The 17388-nt window shown below is 32.9% G+C and overlaps 1 long non-coding RNA gene across 1 annotated transcript in view; it reads left to right on the top strand.

Moving 5' to 3' along the window:
* The window catches only part of LOC111091676, a 31069-nt gene extending 20340 nt beyond the window's left edge, over window positions 1-10729 (top strand). Inside the window, exons 2-4 of the long non-coding RNA XR_005376455.1 lie at window positions 8641-8788; window positions 9557-9962; window positions 10456-10729. This is a non-coding gene — a long non-coding RNA (uncharacterized LOC111091676). The remainder of the gene's footprint in view (window positions 1-8640; window positions 8789-9556; window positions 9963-10455) is intronic.
* Window positions 10730-17388: the final 6659 nt, after the last annotated feature.

The following is a 17388-nucleotide window of genomic DNA, read 5'->3' as shown; positions in this document are numbered from 1 at the left end:
CTACATCATTAATATGAGGGAAATACAAATAACAACCACAATGAGATATCACCCCACACATGTTAAAAGACTGTTATCAAAAAGAGTAGATAGAAGTGTTGGTGCGGATGTGGAGAAAAAAGAAAACCTTTGGCTATATCTCTAATCAGTAAGAAAGAATCCTCATGGATTAGCAATATTTGCTTTACTCTCAGAAGGGAGGTGATTGTTATCATTGCACAAATCCAGTTGGAATGGAAAACTATAAGTATGTGGATGTGTTTATTTGTGAGTGTGGGGAGAGAGCTGAAAGAGAGGGATGGTTGGGATTTGAGCTCAGATATGCCTTATTCTCAAATAGAATGCTATTTCTATCATACCATTAATTTAACTTTAAAACTTGAAAAAAGAATTAATATACATTTTTCAAAAATTTGAAAAATGAATTAATATACATTTTGATGAGTGTGTTATTAATGCCAGATGTCACTGAAAGAAGAGACTCAAGAAATAGTTTAAATTAAGTCCCTTAAATAAATAATGCCAATTAAAATGTATTAACAACAGGGCAGAAGTTGGAAAGGAGTCAGTCCTCTGCTTCCTTCATTCTCAAGAGATAGTTTCTCATTTTATATCTAAAGGTTTTTTATGAGTTTAAACATACACACACATTTGACTATGTAGCTAAGAAAATGAAATATCTGTTCCTGAGTTCAGATAGTTATTCCCTTTTAGGCAATAGTCATATTTTTAAAAATTCAAGTTATATGTAAACTTCCCCAAAGGAGAAAAATATATATTTAGTTGCTTTAAAATTTTCATCTATAAGCAAAGGTTTTACAAAATAAAATGTATTTACTAGTAAGTTACTAAGGTAAGTAGGGCCTATAAGTTACCATATTAAGTGAAATAAGAACTAAGAGATGAAATTAAATGCCAACTGAGAAAAGTGGGACAATGTAAATTCTCCAAATTATAGTGATTTTTGGTTTTCAACCAACAATGCCATTGGTGCTGTGATTCTGTCTTCCATAGACTGGACTTTTGACATGGAGCGCTAGTGATTTACCAAACTAGAAATGGGCATTGTTGACCACTTGCAGTAACTTAAGTGAATTCATAAAAATGTAAAAGGCCAGCTAGTTTTTTTCTTCAGGGTGAACCTTTAGACTGCGAGCAGTAGATGAATTATGTGATTGTTCTTTTTACTTGCCTATTATATTACCTAATAGATTAGGTAATCTATTTTTGGTTTCCTTGCCCCTTAAACATTAGGGGCCAACCCCTATGGAAAGTATTACCAGGAACTTCATGCTGGCTGGCTTCTGATTAGGTTTAAGAATGGAAAGCACCAGCATGAGAGGGCAGGGGTAGAGAGAGTTTCTCTATTCTCCTTTGCTTTGGGGATGCATTTTTGTCTGCAGGGGCTTCTCTGCACAGTGAGGGGGTGGGTAGTCCTTCCTTACTAGTTCAAGGATCACTGAGGAATTTAATAATATTTGTCTTTTCCCTCAAGTGTACAGATGGTAATTGTTCCCCAACATTACTAGTGTCTGGATGTCTCACTAAACCTTATTTGCTCCATTAGTCCTGTCTACAATTCTCAGTAGTCTCTTTGTATTAGCCATATGGGACAAATTTTATTTCCTTCCAGGAATATCACCAGTTCAAATTATGCCCTTGGTTTTGGTGGTATTAGTATTATTTTTTTTTCTGTATGCTTATAAATTAGTTTGTTTTAACGCCCTGGGTTTTGCACCTCTAGTTCATACTCTATCCTTGGTTGTCAAGGATGCTGTATCTAGTTTGTCCTTCTTCATCTCTTCCTTCTTCCACTTTAAAAGTGGTTTTCTATAGAAATTATCTTAATCTTATCTGTTTTACTAATATACCACAGAATTAAAATGAGTGACAATAGCTGATAATAGATCAGAGTACTCCCTCCTAGATGATATTCTTATATTTCTACTAGCAGTAGTGATGTGCTGGGAAGAGGCCTGCAATTTAAGGAAGATCAGCACTGGAGCTAAGCTCTGGCCTTAATTATTTCATATTGCAAAGATCTAGTAAAGGCCTGTGCCTTTATGTCAAGTACAGGCACTTATTGATCCAAGACATCAAAAATGATTAATCACCTTAATTCAGAGTATACTTTGAATGGATAATACATAGCAGATTAAAGTTGTTGTGAAGAGAAAGCAAGTAGTTTCTAATTACTAAAGAGAATTTTTAGAAAGTCCTAAAGACTCAACAACAAAAACTGTTAGAACTAATAAATGAATTCAGTAAAGTTGTAAGCTATAAAATCACCTTATAAAAACTTGGCAGTTCTGTATACAAACAATGAAGAATCTGAAAAAGCAGATAATTCTAATCATAGTCACAATGAGAATAATAAAATACTTAGAATTAATGGAAGTGAAAGACCTGTAACTGAAAATTATGGACTTTGATGAAAGAATTAAAAAGATATAGGTACTCTGCCTGTGTCTCTGCCTCTGTGTGTGTCTGTCATGAATAAAAAAACAAACAAACAAAAAAAACATATAGGTAGCGATATAAGGGAAGGGAGAAGAAATGTGTGGGAAATATCAGAAAGGGAGACAGAACATAAAGACTCCTAACTCTGGGAAACGAACTAGGGGTGGTGGAAGGGGAGGGGGGGGTGGTGAATGGGTGACGGGCACTGAGGGGGGCACTTGACGGGATGAGCACTGGGTATTATTCTGTCTGTTGGTAAATTGAACACCAATAAAAATAAATTTATTATAAAAAAAAGGATATAGGTAAATGGAAGACACCTCAATTTCATGGATTGGAATAATTAATATTGTCAAAACATCTATACTACCTAAAACTATCTGCAGACTCAGTGCAATCTCTATCAAAATCTCAATACAGAAATAGAGAAAACAATTCTAAAATTCATATGGAACCACAAACAACTCCATAAAACCAAAACAATCTTGAGCAGGAAGAATGAAGTGAGAGGCATCACACTTCCTGATTCCAAAATATATTACACAGCTAAGTTATAAAAACAGTATGGTACTGAGAAAACAAAGCAGACATATAAACCAGTGGAACAGAATAGAGAGCCCAGAAATAAATCTATACATTTACATTTAACTGATCTTCAAGAAGTGTGTCAAGAACACACAATGGGGAAAGGATAATCTCTTCAACTCATGGTGCCAGGAAAATTTAGTAGTATTCACTTACAGAAGAATAAAATAGGATCCCTATCTAACATCATATAAAAAAACATCAACTCAAAATGGATTAAAGAATTTAATGCAAGACCTGAAACCATTACACTGCTAGAGGCTTTTTTTTTTTTTAAAGATTTTATTTATTTATTCATGATAGATACAGAGACAGAGGCAGAGACACACACAGGCCAGGGAGAAGCAGGCTCCATGCAGGGAACCCCATAGGGAACTCATCCCGGGTCTCCAGGATCACGCCCTGGGCAGAAGGCAGCGCTAAACCGCTGAGCCACCCGGGCTGCCAGAGGCTTTTTGACATTGGTTTGGGCAACACGTTTTTGGTTATGACCCTCAAAAACACAGGCAAGAAAAACAAAAATAGACAAATGGAATTATATGAAACTAAAAAACTTATGCCCACCCAGCAAAGAAAAAAAATCAAGAATGAAAAAGCAGCCTATGGAATTGGAGAAAATACTTGCAAACCATACATATTTAAGGGCATTATATCTAAAATACATAAGGAACTCATACAGCTCATTAGCAAAACAAAATCAATTAACCCCATTTAAAAAAAATGGGTAGTGGACCTGAATAGATATTTCTAAAAGGAAGACATATAGATGTCCAACAAGTATATGAAAAGAGCTCCAATATTACTAATCATCAGAGAAATGCAAATCAAAATAATAATGAGATATTACTGCACGCCTGTTAGAATGGCTGTTATCAAAAAGAAAAGTGATAACAAATGTTGGTAAGAATGTGAAGAAAAGGGAATCCTTGTTCAGAATTGATAAGAATGTGGATACCTATTATGGAAAACAATATGGAAGCTCCTCAAAAATATTTAAATAGAAGTACCACATGATTGGGAAATTACAGTTCTTGGTTTATACCCAAAGGAAATGAAATCAGTATCTCAGATACCTGAGATATCCTGTGTTCATTGCTGTATTATTTGCAATAGCCAAAATGTGGACAGCCCAAATGTTTGATGACAGATTAATTTATAAAGAGAAACGGTATACAGATATATACACAATGAAATCATATTATTCAGTCTTAAAAATGAAGGAAATTTTGTCTTTTACAATAACATGAATGAACCTGGAGGACATTATGCTAAGTACAATAAGCCAGACACAGAAAGATAAATACTGTATGATCTCACTTATATATGAGATCTAATATAGTCAAATTCATAGAAGCAGAGACTAGAAAGGTGGTTACCAGGGTCTGGGAAGGGAGAAATGAGAAGATCTTGGTCAAAGAGTATACTGTTTTATTTATGCAAGGTGAATATGTTTTGGAGATCTAATATAGAAAGCAGGAACTATAGTTAATAATACTGTATTGTATACTTCACACTTGCTAAGAGGGTAGATCTTAAGTATTCTTGCCACAGGGGACAAATATAACTATATGAGATGATAGATATTAATTAGTTTGATTGTTGTATTCATTTCACAACGCATATGTATATCAAAACATGAATTGCATGCCTAGATATATATAGTTTTTTTTTGTATAAAGAGCAATAAAGTGGGGAAAAGGAGCATTTGATTTGATTTTATTCTCTCCTGTATTAGGCTTTAATTTAAAAAAATATCTTTTTATTACCATGCAGTGATTTTTTTTTTTAAATTTTGAAAGCGTTGACTAACACAGCTTATAATACAGTGCCTATTACTTGTTACCTAGAATGTGTGAAATTGAATTAAATTTTCTACAGCTTGTTTTCAGTTGGAAAACATATGTTCTAATACTTTCTAACATGAAATTTTCAGGACCAACTGTTTATATGTAGCTCTACTAAATATATTGATAGATTGATGCCATATGCTCAAATTGTATTCTCTTTAGATAATACAAGAAACCTTGTATTGTTAATATCTCCGGAATTTGGGGGAATATTGAAAGGTTCATTCATTGTAAATTTTTCATCAATGCAATCTAATGTTTAATCAAATTTTCAATGTTTATTCAAAATTTTGAGTCATACATAATGAATCTGTTTTGGAGTGCAGTGACTACACTTGGAAAATAACAAAGGATGAATTGCACAATGTTTTCATTTGACTTTTGATAGTTAATATGGCTTTTAAATTCACATTACCTAATTTCTATGATAATTTTATATATTTAATTTTATATATTCATATTTCATTTTATATATTCATATATTCAGTGGACGTACTGCATTTTCTGATATTTCAAAATAATTTTGAAGCCGAGGAAATAAATTCATATAAATCATAATGGATTCATATAAAATGATATTGTCTTAATACTGAAAAAGTTTTCATAGGCTTTGTCAAACATAATTGGAGTATCTGACCATTAGAACAATAAACAATTTTTTTGTAGTTTATTGATATTTGTTCACCTGTCAATGTGTAATTTTGCTGTGTCAGGCAGCATTTTTTATATCATAAGATTCCATTGTTTTTGAATCAGTGGATTCTTTTCTTAGATGGAAAATAAAATTAACATTTTTACCTAGATTTTATATTTCTTTTCTACTCCTGTCTATAAAGGTTGATAGTGAAATAGTTAAGTCTGTCTATAAAGGTTGATAGTGAAATAGTTAAGTAAACACAAAGTTTCTAAGAAGAAGCACTGAAGTGCATATGATCTAACATAATGTGCTTCACAGAAACTAGAAATTGGATTAATACTGCTTGCTCATGCTTGAAGCACAGAAAATTGCTCAAAGGCAGATGGATGGAGAGTGAAAATCTAAAAATAAAATTCCCAGTGGAAATGAGGATTTTCACAGTTCAGATTGGTTTCTTCTAGGATATAAGTATTGGGACACACAAGAAAACCTTATAAGCAGGACATTAAGAATATTACAAAGTATACATATGTATATGTGTATTATCTATTTGTGTATGTATGTGTATAATTATATATGCATATTTAAAATTGTCTATATGTGTCAGGAAAGAGAGAGAGTGAGAAAGGAAGGAGAGAGTTATGGAAATCTAGGAAGATTTCATAAATTTAAAACCAAAAAGTCAACTAAATTAAATCTACTCTTTATATGTAGCAAAGTGTTACTTATTCATCTTACCTATGATTCTTTTATAGATTTCTGTTAGTAGACTTGAAAATTTTAACCTATTACTATTTTAATTAAAAAACAATGGATCTTAGCATCATTTTGTTGTTCTGTTTTAAGAAAATCTAGATGGTGATATATTCTCCCTATGGTTTATAGTTAACTTCTGGAAGGATCAGGTGTCTAACTGATATAATATTTGCAGATAAATCACCTCAAATGTACATAATGTGATAAATTATTGTAATTATGAAAAAATTATGAATGAAGATGTATCTAAAAATATCGCATTGTGCATAGCATTGAAATAAATCCCTAACCAGAAAATGTGTTAAGTAATCAGATTCAATACATATGTCTTAGCATAAGGAAAAAAAAAAGTCTACTTTATTTTATTGCACTTCACTTTATTTTACTTCTTATATATTGTGCTTTTTACAAATTGAAAGTTTGTGCCATCCCTGTGTTGAGTAAGTCTATCAACACTGTTTTTCTAACAGAGTATGCCCATTTTATGTATTCATGTTACCTTGTTAATTCTTATAGTATTTCAGACATTTTCATCATTATTATATTTGTCATGGTTATCTGTGATCAGTGATCTTTGACATTACTATCATAATTGTTTTGGAGCACAAACCACTCTTATAACACAGCAAACTTAGTCAATAAATGGACTCTTTGGATTGTTCAACTGATTGACAATTCTTCCATCTCTCTCCCTCTCCTCAGGCCTTTCTATTCCCTAAGACACAACAATATTGAAATTAAGACCAATTAATAACCCTTTTAAGGCCTCTAAGTAATCAAGTGAAAGGAATAGTTACATGTTTCTCACTTTAAATCAAAAGCTAGAAATGAGGGAATCCCTGGGTGGCTCAGAGGTTTAACGCCTGCCTTCGGCCCAGGGCATGATCCTGGAGTCCCAGGATTGAGTCCTGCATCAGGCTTCCTGCATGGAGCCTGCTTCTCCCTCTGCCTGTGTCTCTGCCTCTCTCTCTGTGTGTCTTTCATGAATAAATCTTTAAAATCTTAAAAAAAAAAAAAAAGCTAGAAATGATTAAATTTGATGAAGAAGACATGTCAGACAAAAGCTGAAATAAGCTGAAAGCTAGGCCACTTACGCCAAACAGTTAGCCAAGTTGTGAATGCAAAAGAAAAGTTCTTAAAGGAGCTATAAAGTGCTATAATTGTTCACATGAGTAAGTAAGTGAAGTAGCCATATTGCTGATATGGAGAAAATTTCAGTAGTCCGGGGGGGAGAGCACACCAGCTATGATATTTCCTTAAGCCAAAGCCAAAGCCAGAGCAAGGCCCTAACTCTCTTCAATTCTATGAAGGCTGAGAGAGATGAGCAAGCTATAGAAGAAAAGTTTGAAGTTAGCAGAGGTTAGTTAGTTCATGAGTTTGAGAAAAGAAGCCCTCTCCATAACATAAAAGTGCAAAGTGGAGCAACAAGTGCTGATGTAGAAGCTGCAGCAAGTTATCCAGACAACATAGCTTAGATAATTTAAAAAGATTCCTTTCAAGATACTACTGTTTATTGACAATGCATCTGGTCACCTGAGAGTCCTGATGAAGATATACAATGAGATTAGTGTTACTTTCATGTCCACTAACATAATATCTGTTCTGCGGTTTATAGATGAAGGATTAATTTTGATTTTCAAGCCTTATTATTTAAGAAATGCATTTTGTAAGGCTGTAACTGCCATAGATAGTGATTCCTCTGATGAGTCTATTGAAAACTATGGAAAGGATTCATCATTTTAGATGACATTAAGAACATGTGATTTGGGGAACTGGTCAAAACATCAACATTAAGAGGAGTTTGGAAGAAGTTGATTCCAGCCTTCAAGAATGACTTAGGGGGATTTAAGACTTCATGGGAGGAAGTCACTACTGATATGGAATTACCAAGAAAACTAAAGTTGAAAGTGGAGTCTGAAGATGTGTGTGAATTTTTACAATCTCATGATGAAACTAATGGATGAGGAGTTGCTTATGGATAATCAAAGAAGGTGGTTTTGTGAGATGGAATCTACTACTGGTGAAGGTACTGGGAAGATTGTTGAAATGACACAAAGGATTTAGAATAATACATAAACCTAATTGCTAAAGCAGTGACAGGGTTTGAGAGGACTGACTCCAATTTGGAAGAGGTTCTATTGTGAGTAAAATCCTATCAAACACCATCATATGCTACAGAGTACTTATTCATGAAAGCAAGTCAGTCAATCTGGAAACTTCTTTTTTTTTAAGATTTTATTTATTTATTTGAGAGAGAGAGCAAGTGAGAGAGCAAGAGCTGGCAGAAGGGAGAGAGAAAGAGGGAGAAGCAGACTCCCCGATGAGCAGGAAGCCTGATGCAGAGTTTGATTGCAGGACCCTGAAATCATGACCTGAACTGAGGCAGACACTTAACCAACTGAGCCACCCAGGAGTCCCAGCAAACTTCATTGTCTTATTTTAAGAAATTTCCCACAGCCACCTGAAAGAGCACCTTGATCAGTCAGCAGGCATCAGCAATGAGGTAAGCCTTTCACTACCAAAAAAAGATTATGACTCTTTGAAAGTTCAGATGATAGCATTTTTTAGCAATAAAGCATTTTTAATTAAAGTATGCACATTATTTTTTTAGACATAATGCTATTGCATGCTTAACATACTACAGTATAGTATAAACATAACTTTTATATGCACTGGGATGCCAAAAATTCATTTGACTCACTTTATTTTGATATTTACTTTATTATGGTGGTCTAGAACTGAACCACAATTATTACCAAGATATGCCCATATATAAAACTAGTGATTTTTGTTGTTATCATAATTACTTACTATCTAGTAGCTTAGTATAAATGCAAGGTTCTAAGTATACCCACTTACTAAAAATGCATTAATTATGTTTATCTTTGTTTAATTCTAGGAACTCTGTTTAAGTAATAGTAAATACTTTTACTAGTGGTAAGACTTATCTTATAACACCAACCCACACCAAGTACACAAATGATTCAGTAATTTCCTGATCACTTATTTTATAATGGCTTTATTTCAATAAACCTTATATACATGAACTACAGTACCAATGCAAACTCTTTATTCTGAAAGAAATTCTTAGATGATATTTAATTATATTTCCCTATTAGACTTAAACTGAGGTAACCAACTTATAAAGGGTTAAACTTTTCTTTTTACCAATTTAAGAAGTTTGACTACATTGACTTATTTTCTGCATGTCTGTCCAGGGGTTCTATAAATTAGCTTTAAGGAAAATCATAAAATATGTTTTTGTCTTAAGACTAGAAAGAAAAAAGCTCTGTGGTGATCTGATAATGTGCTTAAGCACTGAAGACTGAAGAGAGCACAGGCTTGTCACAAGAATGCTTCTTCAGTGCAAGCTTCGCCATGGATTTGCCAGATGACCTTCACTGTTACCCTGCACCTTCTCCATAAGTGGAAAGGATCGATGATTTCCCAAGGCCCTTCTCAGGCTAAAAAATACATTTTAAGAAAAGGATTGTGGCAGCTGTTCTTCATCGTCACTGATAACAGGACAAAAAAATAAAAGACAAAGAAAAATGACAGAAAGAAAAAAATTGACTTACATTTCAGGAAGGTTTGGCATAGCAAGACAAGTTAAGAACTTAAATGAACCCTAGGTATCAGTGATGGCAATGGCCTACTTTTATAGGTGATTGCAAATGGTAAGTACCTTTAGGAAAATAGAAATTCTTTAAAATAGTCATATGTATGTCCATTTAAGAGAGTTTAGAATCAAGTTAGTTTGGTGTGTGTGTGTGTATATATATATATACACACAGAGGTTTATATATATATATATATATAAAACCAAAACACAAACTTTTTTTTTAAGATTTTGTTTATTTATTCATAAGAGACACACAGAGAGGAAGAGATATAGGCAGAGGGAGAAGCAGGCTCCATTCAGGAAGCCCAATGTGGGACTCGATCCCCAGACCCGGGATAATGCCCTGAGCAGATGCTCAACCCACTGAGCCACCTAGGCATCCCCCCCACAAAACAAACTTAAACAGAGGAAAAAAACGACTGAAAATTCTAATGGAATCAATTGTTTTTAAAGTATTGTTATTGATAATATATGGTCTTAAGATTTTTTTTAATATATGATTCTTGTATAAAATAAGACTATTAATTTGTATTTAAACTTTTTTTCAGTGATTCATTGTACCTCCAATCAAACTAAGGGGAATCATCTTAGAATACTTTGACTCAAGGAATCACATTAGGTGTACTTATGGTTACAGCAGTTTTCAAATTTATGTAACTAAGATATTTTCCTTCCTAGGTGTTAAGTTTTTTCTTTGTTGTTGTTTATTTTAAAATTAAAATAGTTTATCTTAAACACAGTGGTTATTCCAAGAAATTATATTATTGGAATATAATTATAATTATATAATACTTCTATAATTGGAATATAATTATAATATAAGGATATATTATTATCTCCTTATAACTAGCTTTATATTTTTTCCTCTAAGTTTGTTTTCTGGCTTTTTTTTCTCAAGCAAAAATGCTTTTTCACTTCCTATTCTAAAAATGAGAGACTTAAAAAAAATGAGAGACTTGTGAGATATCATTCTGTATATATTTTATGTGAATCTGATTTATATTATCATTTTGGATTTCTGCATTTTATTCATTCAAAGTTCTCAAAGACATGGATTTTCATAAGTGCTAGATTATTAGTCAGAAAAACACCTAGTACTGCCTTAATTTTCTCCTTTAAAATCATTATGATATTTTACATATTTTAAATACCTTTTGGGTATTATTTTTATTTTGCTAATTAAAAAAAAGTATGTCTTCCACTTCACCAAATACAAGATTGCCTTTAAATTTGGTATTTATAGCTCAGGTACATGTCCAGAAATAAAGGAAAGTGGCCTGGTAAGGCACTGTCTGCCCTACAGTTTACACACTTGGAGGGAGAATAACAGAACTCCCTTTCAGATATATAGGATTTTAGAATTGTTCATAAAATTAAATTTATTGATTGAATAGCTGTCTTAGAGGGACAGTAGATCAGAAGTCTCACATGGAATCAATCAGGCTGGTCAGAGAAAGAACACTGTAGGTATAACCTGGAACTTTTATCCTTTAAAGTTCCTGTAACAATAGAGATTTTGTAGATAACAAAAAAACTAGAGCTCTAGTTTAGGGGGGATTAAGTGATTAGGAGATCACTTAATTCAGAAAGAATACAATTCATGTCTTATAATTTTCTCTAAGCATCACTGCAAACCTGTTGCAGATATGTAAAAGAGTAAGCAAGAGTAAAAGTACTTCTTGGGAAATGTTTGGAAATGATTTTTTCATATTTAGTCAAAAACAAAGATTCCTAGGGAATATGGCATATAAAAAAGCATATACTTACGTGAAAAATTTTGTTCCTCCAATACTACCAATAAATAGATGCATGAAGTGTAATCATTATGTTTAAGTTGGTTTCTTTGTTGTATTAATTTTATGTATATGATTTTTTTTATGTTTAATGATAATAAAATAAGGCCCAGTAACAGTAATGGTTTGCAGCCTGGTAAAATAATAATCAAGGCAGAAATAAAGTTAAAAAAAAAAAGTACAAGCATACTGAAAAATAGATGGATGCATGGTATTTTAAATTATATGTCAAATTTAATAGTTTATAAAGTGAAACAAATAAATTATTAATCTCTTCTTATGCCAGTACCACACAGCCTTGATTATTGTTGTTTTTGGTACATTTGTATAATCATGTATTCTTGAGAAGAATGTATACCCTGCCGTTGTAGCCTGGAGGGTTCTATATATGTCTGCTAGGTATAGTTGGTTTATAATGTTGTTCAAGTCTTGGGCAGCCCGGGTGGCTCAGCAGTTTAGTGCTGCCTTCAGCCTGGGTTGTGATCCTGGAGACCCAGGATCAAGTCCCACATCAGGCTCCCTATGGGGAGCCTGCTTCTCCCTCTGCCTGTGTCTCTGCCTCTCTCTCTCATGCTCTGTGTCTCTCATGAATAAATAAATAAATAATATTTTAAAAAATGTTGTTCAAGTCTTGTGTTTCCCTGTTGATCTTCTCCATAGTTATTCCATTATTAAAAGTGGAGTATTGAAATCTCTAATTATTATTGTTGAATGATCTGCCTCCACTCCCCAACTGAGCACAACTTGCTGAGTTAAATTTTTTAAAATCATCAGAGATAGAGAATAGAGGTTTTGTACAAAGTTGCAAGTCTGGACAAAATATTAACTCTGTTCTGAGTGTGGTGCTTTTTAAGGGAGCTCCAAAAGAGATCAGACTTTTCCATTGTCTGCAGTGCTGCTGACTATTAGCTACTGAGCCATTGAGTTGGAGAAGGAGGGAGTGATAGGAATAGCCCCAAGTTAAAACATCTGAAACCCCCATTGTCTTTGTGATAGTCAATAATTGCCCTAGGATAGTATGTTCTGTATTCCTCTCCACTAAGACATCCGCTAGTACATTAGGAGAGGGAAAAAAAAAAAAAAAGTGTCTATTTGAGAAAGCTAAAGAGACATGGTGTTTTCAGTAGAAAGAAACTCATTTACTTAGTGAAAGAATATGAACATTGAGAGAGCTGGATAAGCTTACTTGGAGTTGCTTATGATCACCTATATTTGGCACTTATAAAGCTTCATAGACTTTAGAATTCATTTTTACAGAAGGACCTGAAAAGTTGGATTTCTGGTGGAGACTTCAATAAAAAGAGAAGTGAGACATTGTGGAGTTGGTATCTAATGTATTAATCTGAATGAGGTGCTCATTATCTTTAGAGAAAAGTTACCAAGACACTGGAAGACCATTGACTCCTGAGGGAGAGCTGTCCTGGAGTTTGAGGTGGTTTGGGAGATGTAAGTAAATATCATCAGTACTCAATAAATTTAAAGATCATTTATAAATAAAGCCACAATTGGAGGTATAAAAATTCAAATCTATCTGAAGAAATCATTATGACTGAGCAGGAGCTAAGATTATTACAGAAAGGCTTGCTTAGAGAAAAGTATGTGAAAATAAGACTGAACAGAAAAGGGAGACCACAGAGTCAAGAGAGAAAGACATGGAAGGAGATTACCTAATAATGAGACATGCTCCTTGTGTAAGACATCTTCTTAAGTGAGATCTTGTATCTTGCAAATTAATCCAGATGCTCACTAGGATCTGAGAAAGGAAGAGAACAGGAAACCACAGTGAATATAAATAGCACTGACAGGGAATACTAGGGGCAGTGACTTAAAAAAAATTGTATTTTTTGGAAGGATCACCTTTATCTTAACTTAGCCTTCAGCTTTGTTTGCTCACAATATATAAGATGCTTGCAAGTCTCTATCAACAATTGACTAGTAATATGAGGCCCAGGTAACACACTGAATTTCAGTATATAGAAATAACTTCTTTCATTAACTTCTGACACAGCCTAGGACAAAGTCTTGGCAGCAGCCAAGTAAATCTCTTGAGTGGATGGAAATACACTTTTTTCCCCCCATGGTTTCCTAGTAAGAGTTTTGTCAGTGCCTCTAGAGGGTAGCTGAAAGAATTGAACCCCCATTATTAATTGATGTTATCATCCTAAAATTGATAAAGGTATTTTTACTTCTAAGGGTATAATTAGTTTTTTACTTCTTAAACTTCTATTGATATCAGAAATTAAATTTTGAGTCTTCATTTATCTGTTCCTGAACTACAACATGAATAAAGTTTGCATTTTCAGATTTCACAGTTCTCCAAGGTAAAAAATGTGTGGGTTTGCTACCATGAAAATCTACTTCTCAAAGAGGCATTTCTCTTTGAGATAACACTCAGGCCAGCAGTGAGATATTAGTACATGCTATTCAACATGTTATTCAGGTAATTCTGAATGTATTTTAAGTTCTAGTCTAAAATCCCAGTATATGGAGTTTCTCTTTCAAGAGCCACTATAGAGGATTTTATTTTAAAGGAGGATGCTAGAATTGGATATAATAACAAAAAGAACTAGTATATTTGAAAAGAGGCATTGTAAGAGCATAATAGATAGACTGTTTTGCTGCTTTTATTTATCCTGTAAGGATAGTACAATAACTAGATTCAAAAAATTACAAAGGTGAAGCTTAAAGTTCTAAGTCTCTTATAGCTTCTATTCCAAACTCAAGAGCAACAATAAACCTATCTTAGAAATCAGTACTTAGCTAGAGTTAGGGGAGAAAAACACAATTTTCAATAGAAGAATAATACCTAATTTCCCACACAAATGTGTTTGTCATAATCAACAGTCTACTGGCATCTCTCTCCAGGAAGAGAAAAGCTGTACGAACTTCCTGAACTAATAGAGGAGGTGTGTATGATAAACAAATACCTTGAGTGTTTGAATAAAATAGCCAGTCAACCATGTAATATACATTATTTTTTAGCCTTTGAAAATATCAAAAAATTAAAATTGAAGCAGTGAAACATTTGTTTCTTTTCTTAATGCTAAACTCTTGAAGGCAAATAATGAATAATAATTATCTGACAATTATTGAAAATTACATATTTTTAAAAATCTGAAATTTAACATGGGTCTGGTTTGGTTTCAGAATTTTTTTAATAACAAATACTATAGTTTTTTAAATTATAACTCACAGGGAACCTTGCCAATTAAACATGTTCATAATTCAATAAATCCTGCTTGAATAAATAGTGCTATGTACAAAGGCTGATGGAAACTATGAGGGAAAATTACGTGTAGCGGCTAGGTTTTCTTAAGATATTGCTTTCAGATAACACTATTTTGACAGATGTTACCTACTTCAATCACTACTAAACCATCTTGAGAAAAGAAAGTCAAGGAGAGTTGCAAGGGTTTTTAACTGTTTGATGAGAACTTCATCACCTTTTCTTTGAAGTGTAACTTTCTCTTGAGAGGCAGAAGGCAACTCTGATGGAGATTGGCAACTGAAGGTTCTGAGTGTTGTAACTCTGTGATCCCTTTATTGTATTTATTTGTGGGTAAATATTTTATAAAAATCTTCAAAATAAAACTTACCCAGCCATGGTTTTTAACATTCCCTTTGGTTTAACCAAGTTTCCTTTCTTCTCTTGTCTTAACAGGGAACCTAAAGTAAGGACTTCATACATTTCAAAATCAATCAGTCCATAAAAATCTATTTTTACACTATGAGAGGTTTTGAATATAAAGTAATGTTAATCCTAAATCATTTCAAACAAAGTTACCTGTTTGTTATCAGAAATATTTTTGCAGTTCTTACTGGTGTTTTACTATAATCATTAACATTAATAGTGAACTTGATTATCTTTGATCAATCTCAAATTCTTCTAGAATCTATGAGTTCTTTATGAATAAATATGACATTAACTGAGAAGGGTGTTACCTCTCTTACTATATAAAAATATCATATATTTTAAGTCTCAATTATTAGGTTTTGGCTAAGGAAAATACACTGTCATAAAATATTCTGTGAGAAATCAGAACTATAAAAAACAAAACAAAAACAAAACTTTAAGTCAAGCCAAAAAAACATGTAGTAGTACATCTGATTTCTCTTAAACCATGGCTGCTATAAAGTCAAAAATCACGAAGCAAGAATCTGGTTCATACTAGGGAGTAAATAGCAATAACCAGGAAATACAGGAAATGATATATTCGAACTTGAGTACCTTAATGTGATACTGTTTAAACCCAGCTATTTCAAAAGATTTTATAGTATTATTGGCAATAGTATGTCAGGATAATGGGAAGAAAGTTACAAACACCAGTGATCACCAAAGGTAATCAACTTAATTGAACTTTGATGCAACTTGGGTGCTACCCAGTACTATATGATAAATTCTACAGTATTGTCACTAGTGAAAAAAGTTGTTTTAACTAAACCCCAATATCTTCTAGTTCTTGCATATTTTTTAAAATGGTTCTTTGTGTTTGTATGGATGTATGTGACATTTATTTTACTTCTTAATTTCCTTGTTGAGCACACACAGACAGATATTAAGCCATAAATTCAGGACGGTTTTAGTCTAGTAAAAGCCAAGGTTGCTTTTGTCACTTCTTTAGAGAATTGTTTAATGGTACAACTCATTACCCTTGCCTCTCCTCCTAGCTTCAGCACATTTAATACTTTGTCATCAAGTACCTCCATGGCACAAAATGTATACCTCTGTCTTAACACTTTTTACGTTGTGTTGTTAGATTTTGCAACACTTGTGAACCTGGGGAAAAATGTACAGCCCTGAAACAATTTCTTATTATATTTGATATTTTTCCTTTTTCATTTCATTGCCTGAACTGAACATATTTCCTGGCCCTTATTAGATCTCCATTTTTTAAATAATAAATAAGAGCATAAACAATGTGCATTTCTGCATGCATCTTGCTATTAGAAATGAATCCATTTATCCTTATTTATTTGCCCTTTAATCCATTTGCTCTATTGAAGGGAATGTGCAAATTGTTATAATCTCAACTGTTAAATATGATTTCAATGTAGTTCAGTAGAGTGGACTGAAAAACAGTTAAACTATACATTAACTCAAAATTTTGCCTGGTATAATAGCATCTGAATCAACAATTGCTGGGAAGAAAATTCTTCCTCTAGTTCAAAGCCTTATTTTGTAATTTGTAAGGTATGCATACCCTGAAGGTATCATGACAGCAGTAATAGCAGTAATGGGAGAATGAGCCCATTTACAAAATCAATAAAAAAGTGAAATGTTAGACACATAAAGACATAAACCGCTTGTAACAACCATTATATTAAACATACTGATACGTATTTGGTAAGTAATGGATAATGGTAGTACTCTACTCTTTTTTGAGGATGAAAATATAGAACATGCACAAAAAGTTCATTAAATTCCTTGAACTATTAAAATACAATTTGGATAGATTTTTTAGTAGATAAAATGATGCATTTTCTATCTGTTTTAAATTATCCCTGCCTATGATTGAGGTATATATGTAGAGGAATTTATGAAATATTTGGAAGTGCTATTAGGTACTTGGGGATCTCTTACAATTTCTTTCTATGTCATTTTTGAATATAGGTTTCTTTCCTGTGGTTGTAAGATGCCTGCCTCACCTTCAGAATCTTTTAGGGCATCCTGTTTCAGGAGAAAAATAA

This window comes from Canis lupus, chromosome 22 (assembly GCF_011100685.1).
Source record: "Canis lupus familiaris isolate Mischka breed German Shepherd chromosome 22, alternate assembly UU_Cfam_GSD_1.0, whole genome shotgun sequence".
NCBI classification, from domain to species: domain Eukaryota; kingdom Metazoa; phylum Chordata; class Mammalia; order Carnivora; family Canidae; genus Canis; species Canis lupus.
The sequence above is the reverse complement of the archived record's forward strand: the minus strand, read 5'-3'. Positions and strand labels throughout refer to the sequence as shown.